The sequence below is a fragment of the Sus scrofa genome, chromosome 11 (assembly GCF_000003025.6).
Source record: "Sus scrofa isolate TJ Tabasco breed Duroc chromosome 11, Sscrofa11.1, whole genome shotgun sequence".
NCBI lineage: Eukaryota > Metazoa > Chordata > Mammalia > Artiodactyla > Suidae > Sus > Sus scrofa.
In genome coordinates, this window is record NC_010453.5 from 9,003,129 (window position 1) to 9,010,306 (window position 7,178).

Below are 7,178 nucleotides of genomic sequence, written 5' to 3' on the forward strand. Positions count from 1 at the left end.
TTGGAAAAAGAAAATGTATTTAATTCCTATGACCTATTGAACATCACAGCTTATCTTAGCCTACCTTAAATGTGCTCAGGACACTTACAATAGCCTACAGTTGGGCAAGGTAATCTAACACAAGGCCTTTTTTATAATAAAGTGTTGAATATCTTTATAACTTGCTGAATGCTGTACTGACAGTGAAATCCCAGTGGTGGTATGGGTCCAGAGTTGTTCTAAGTATATTGCTTGTTTACCTCATGACTGCGTGGCTGTGGCTTGCTTTCACTGCCCAGCATCTCAAGACAGTATCATACTCCATATCACTAGCCTTAGAAAAGATTTAAACTCAGCTGAGGAGTTCCTGTCATGGCGCAGTGGTTAACGAATCCGAACAGGAACCATGAGGTTGTGGGTTCAATCCCTGCCCTTGCTCAGTGGGTTGAGGATCTGGCGTTGCAGTGAGCTGTGGTGTGGGTCGCAGACATGGCTCGGCTCCCGCGTTTCTGTGGCTTGGCATAGGCCGGCGGCTACAGCTCCAATTCGACCCCTAGCCTGGGAACCTCCATATGCTGCGGGTGGCAGCCCTAAAAAAGGCAAAAAGAAAAAAAAAAAAGATTTAAACTCAGAACTATAAGTCAAACCATTATAAGGTGGGGACTATCTTCATATTCTTCCAAATGTTTGAGAGCTGATAGTTGAGCTACTATGCATTGGTGTGGCTGTATCAGTTGTTAAAATAAGGAAACACTTCTTTGAGGTTGTTAACATGGTCACTTTCCTGACCTCTTGAGGACTCTCCTTCCTCCTTGGGCACTTCAGCCCCTCTCTGTCACCCTGTAGATCTTGTCCACCAACCATCAACCAATGTGTGAATGCCTGGCAGGGATCATACAGCATCCTGCTCGTGTTACAACCTGTATCCATCCTTATGGGTCCTTGCTTGTCCTATGCAATTGCGAATATTATAAATATTATCCCCGGAGATTTCTCTGTAAGCAAATACATCTGATACTTTCAAGGAGGAGAGAAGGGAGATTATAAAACATTATACAGGGAGTTCCCATTGTGGCTCAGTGGGTTATGAACCCGACTAGTATCCATGAAGACACGGGTTTAATCCCTGGCCTTGCTCAGTGGGTTAAGGATCCCTCCGGTGAGCTACAGTGCAGGTCACAGACACGGCTCAGGTCCCAAGTTTTTGTGACAGTGGTGTAGGCAGGCAGCTGCAGCTCTGATTTGACTCCTAGCCTAGGAATTTCCATATGCTGCAGTTGCAGCCCTAAAAAACAAAAACCAAAACGTTTCTCTAAGTTCCTGCTGTGGTACAGTGGGTTAGGGATCTGGCATTGCTACAGCTGTGGCATAGGTCACATCTATGTCACAGATTTGATCCCTGACCTGGGAACTTCCATATGCCCCAAGTGGGGCCAAAAAAAAACAAAAACAAAAAATTTTCTCTGGTGGCATGATTATGACTTTTTCCCTTTTTAACCCCTTTTTTTTTTTTTTTTTTTTTTTGGTCTTTTGTTTTTTCAGGGCCACACTCGCAGCATGTGGAAGTTCCCAGGACAGGGGTCCAATCGGAGCTGCAGCTGCTGGCCTACACCACAGCCACAGCAATGCCAGATCCGAGTCACGTCTGCGACCTACACCACAGCTCACGGCAACGCTGGATCCTTAACCCACTGAGCGAGGCCAGGGGTGGAACCCGCAACCTCATGGTTCCTAGTCAGATTCATTTCTGCTGCGCCACGATGGGAACTCTGTCCCTTTTTAATCTCAACTGTAGTTCTAGATTTCTTTACAATAAACACATTACTTACATGTCTAATAAAAAAGAGAATATACCTAATTGGTTTTATTTCAGTAAATTTATTTATTTATTTATTTTTTAAGTAACAGCAACATTTTCAACAGCTCCATCTGCTGGCTACTGAATAAAGTTAATTTTCAAATATTACTGTATTTGGTTTTGCTATAGCCAGGAGAAGAAATGGAATTCTTTTTTTTTTTTTTCTTTTTGTCTTTTTAGGGCCACACTCGCATTATATAGAGGGTCTCAGGCTAGGGGTTGAATCAGAGCTGTAGCCACTGGCCTACACCACAGCCACAGCAATTTGAGATCCAAGCTGCATCTGCAACATACACCACAGCTCATGGCAACACCAGATCCTTAACCCACTGAGCAAAGCCAGGGGTTGAACCTGCATCCTCATAGATACTAGTCACATTTGTTTCTGCTGAGCAACGATAGGAACTCCCAAGAAATAGAATTCTTACATTAAAACAAAGGATGCTTCTTATATATCTATGAAGAGAAGTATCAGAAGTCAAGTTAATTTACCTGGAATGAAAAGTGATACAAATTTGGTTGGATATAGATACAGGAGTGAGATATGTAGGGTACTACACACTGTTTGCATAGACTAGAAACACGACACTGAAGAATTGTTTTGGTGTTTTTGGCTATCTTAACAAGCATACTGATTTTGTTGATTGTATAAAATGAAAACATTGACTAGTGGTTGAATATGGGCATATATGAAATACATTGTAGGAATGCATATAGTTTGGCACACATATTCAGAGCTGCAGTCTAAACTCTCCTATGTCATTCTCATTATTTTCAAGGAAAATTGCTCTTGGTTCCATATCTCTTTATTATTTCCTGAAGTTGAACTGATAATAAATGCTTTCCTGAATACAAACTTAGATGGTAGAAAAGAGTATTATATTTTGTATAAAAATTGCTCAATTATTTAGCTTTGGAACTCTTAAAAGTAAAATCTATCGTTGTGCTAAGTGAAATAAGTCGTTCATGAAAAGACAAGTACTGTACAGTTCCACTTACATGAAATATCTAATGTAGTCAAATTAGTAGAAATAGAGAGTTGGATGGGAGATACTAGGGGTTGGGGAGAAGAGGAGAAGGGGAGTTATTGCTTAATGGGTATAGAGTCCCAGTTTTGCAAGATGAAAAGGCTCTATGTAGTATATATTTAATATCTATATATATATAAATTTGAGAGAACATGTTGATGCAACCATGCACTATACTTAATGTTCCATTTTTCTGGTCTCCTCATAAGTCAATCAGTATTTTTACAGATTTATTATATTTGTGACTTAAAGTACATATTTTCTAAATTACAAAAAAAAAAAAAAAAAAGGAGTTCCCGTCGTGGCTCAGTGGTTAACAAATCCGACTAGGTACCATGAGGTTGTGGGTTCGATCCCTGGCCTTGCTCAGTGGGTTAAGGATCCGGCGTTGCCGTGAGCTGTGGTGTAGGTTGCAGAGGTGGCTCAGATCCCGTGTTTCTGTGGCTGTGGTGTAGGCTGGTGGCTATGGCTCCAGTTAGATCCCGAGCCTGGGAGCCTCTATATGCCGTGGGAGTGGCCCTAGAAAAGGCAACAAGACAAAAAAAAAAGTAGTTAAAAATAAAATTTCCCCTGACCATGCTCCCTGGACAAAGCACATAGCTATTTGAGTCTCACTTTCTTTATGTGAAATGAACTGAAAGGGATGATCATTTCTATGCTCTATGAACCCTGAAATTTTCAAAGTCTTCTCCTGGCATCTTTCTGGCACTCTTTCCTAACCAACTCTAAAGCAATAATATATGTAAACAAACTGATAGTAAAATTTTAAAAAGCCAACCATCAACTAATTACAGGATTATTAGTACTTTGCTTTTTAGGGCCAAACCTGTGGCATATGGAAGTTCCCAGGCCAGGGGTCGAATCAGAGCTATAGCTGCTGACCTACACTGGAGCTCAAGGCCATGCCAGATCCTTAATCCACTGAGCTAGGCCAGGGATTGAACCTGCATCCTCCTTGTGGATACTAGTCAGGTTGGTTTCTGCTGAGCCACAACAGGAACTGCTTTTAGTACATTTTATAAAAGAAATTACATCTAGTTTCATTCCATAAAGAGAAAATTTCCCCTCTACAGTGGGTAGATAGATGTGTATAAACTTACAAAGAACAGACTTCTTAAATATGGATATATTTATATATGTAGCATGCATACCCTATTTGGGAAGAATATTGAAATCCTGGAAAAGAATAAGGAATGTTTCCCTTTGAATCCCCCTCCTGTTTTTGGCCACACCCATGGCATATGGAAGTTTCCTGGGCCACGGATCTAATTGGAGCTACAGCTGCAACCAATGTCACAGTTGTGGCAATGCTGGATCCTTAACCCATTGCAACTGGCAGGGGGATTGAACCCATCCTGCCACAGAGACAACACCAGACCTTAACCTGCTACACCACAGTGGGAACTCTTGCCTCTTTTAAAAATAGTGAGGCAAACATCTTCCACAATTATTAATAGCATAGGCACTAAGACTATGGAGAGGAAAAGAAAATGAAGATGAAGAATAAATCTCTCTGCAAAGAAAGTCATGGGCCAAACCAGCGTGGGTGTGGGGAGGGAGGAAAAAGTATAGAGTAATGAGAAGTAAATAAAAGTGGCTACGTTAAGTAAAGGAGTCTGGTTAAATAAGTAGGGATAAGCCTCCTCCTAGCCTAGGGCCTACCTATCAGCATAGCAGGAACTGACCTGGATGCCAGACAATTCATTAAAATCAAAACATAAATAAGAGTTTTGGAGAGAGCCCTCATTTTTATTGTTTAGTTACAGGGCCAGATTATTCTACTACTCATTATTTCTAACAATATATAAAGACATTTTATTCTTGATGAAAATGTGTTTAAAGGAGCTCATGGATTACTCTAAGTATGCTTCTGGTATTAAGTTTAACTGCTTACTGAGAATTACAGCTAGTTCTAGTGGCTAATCATAATACTCGTTAATTCTCATTTGCTTTCTTACATATCTGAGCCTATGATACAGTTGATATAAATATGACATTTAAAGTCATTGGTGAATATCAAAATAAAAGCATGAGCAGGAGTTCCCATCGTGGCGCAGCGGAAACAAATCCGACTAGGAACCATGAGGTTGCAGGTTCGATCCCTTGCTCAGCGTTAAGGATCTGGCATTGCCATGAGCTGTGGTGTAGGTCAAAGATCGGATCTGGTGTTGCTGTGGCTGTTTCCTAGGCCAGCAGCAACAGCTCCGATTAGACCCCTAGCCTGGGAACCTCCATATGCCGCCGCCAGTGGTTGCAAAGCAAATAATAATAATAATAATAAAATAAATAAATAAAAGCGTGAGCATAAAGTAATACATATGTATAATACTATATGAATATATCTATACCTATATATTTAAATACTTGCACTTTGGTATTGGCATAATTTTTAACAAACTTCAACAGTGGCGAAGAATACACTATGAAACAGTGTTAGCTATTTATTACAAGTTGTTAAAAAATTACATTTTTGTTCCAGACTCTATGGGCTATGCAGTTCACAATAGAAGGTGACCAGCCACATATACTTATTGAGCACTTGAAACATGGATAGCGGGAATTGAGATGTGATTTACCTGTAAAATTCACAGGATGAACAAAAAGATGTAAATTATCTCATTAATATTTTACATTGATTACATGTGCAACTGACTATTTTGAATATACCATGTTACATAAAACATTATTAAAATTAATTTTTCTGGTTCCTTTTCACTTTTCGAAACTGGAAGGTTTTATATTGCATACACAATTCATATCATATTTCTGTTGAACAGCATGGATTTACAGTATAAATAAATGCAATTTCCTCCCATTAATGAAGCACAGGCCCATGGATTGCACACACTGCTGGGTGCTGAATATGAGTAAAAGCAGACAGTCTTGGCTTTAGATATTCTGCCCAGCGCATTCAAGAATTCTCAAACAGGGAGTTCCCATCGTGGCTCAGCGGAAACGAATCTGACTAATCCATGAGGATGCAGATTTGATCCGTGGCCTCACTCAGTGGGTTAAGGATCTGGAATTGCTGTGAGCTGAAGTAGGTGGCAGCCATGGCTTGGATTCTGTGTTGCTGTGGCTGTGGCTACAGCTCCAATTCAACCCCTAGCCTGGGAACTTCCATATGCCTCTGGAGCAGCCCTAAAAAGACAAAAAAAAAAAAAAAAAAAAGAAAGAAAGAAAGAAAGAAAGAAAAAGCTCAAACAGCGGCTTAGAACCTCAATCATAAAGGTGACCTATGCTATTTAACTCCAAGAAAACCACAAAGACTCTAAAAAGTCTGTATATTTACCCGAATGATCTTTGATAACACACATACACACCTATGCCCAAAGATCCCTAAGAGTTTTTCAGAAAAAAAAAACAACTTCACTGCATAGGAGATTGGGAGTACCCTTGGTTATTAGACAGGTAAGAAGATGGTCCGAAACACTTTAAGGAACTAAGGTGCTTAACGAGATGAGACCTCTGAAACAATATTCAAACAGAAAGTCAGCCGGAAACTGCCCTGGCTTATGTTTGCTGGCCCTGCATTGAGCTGTATTGTAGGCAAACGTCATCTCAGAACTCTTACCCTAATTTCCTTTTGTGGCATCTTTTCCTTTCTAGCTCTTTTCCCTGTTTCGAAATCCCAGTGCCTTTCTAGTCCCTGTCTCTTTTATCTGCCTCTTTCTACAGGAAGGAAAATAACCTTTTGTTGGTGTAAAGAAGGTGGAAGTGTGGGCTGACAGGTGCATGCGGTTTGCAGAAACCCTCCAGGTGACTTTGGGATCCCTCTGCTCCATTGCGGTTGAGACCCACTGCCCTGAGGCTACAGATGAATGTGGCATCTTACAGGAATATTTGCATTTTAAAGAGTATCACAGGTTTTATGACTAAAAAAAAAAAAAAAGATACATAGCAGGATATATAGCCCTAAAAAAAAAAGTTTTATTGCATTTTGGAGTGAAATGATACATATGAAAGTAAAATTATACATTTGTTCTGATCAGATGTAGCCTTTCAGAATTCTTTCTGTTCCCCCTCATACTTTTTTTTAATACACTTATACAGTTTCTTTTTCTTTTTTTTGTCTTTTTGCTATTTCTTGGGCCGCTCCCGTGGCATATGGAGGTTCCCAGGCTAGGGGTCAAATCAGAGCTGTAGCCACTGGCCTACGCCAGAGCCACAGCAACGCGGGATCCGAGCCACGTCTGCAACCTACACCACAGCTCACGGCAACGCCGGATCGTTAACCCACTGAGCAAGGGCAGGGACCGAACCCGCAACCTCATGGTTCCTAGTCGGATTGTTAGCAACTGCGCCACAACGGG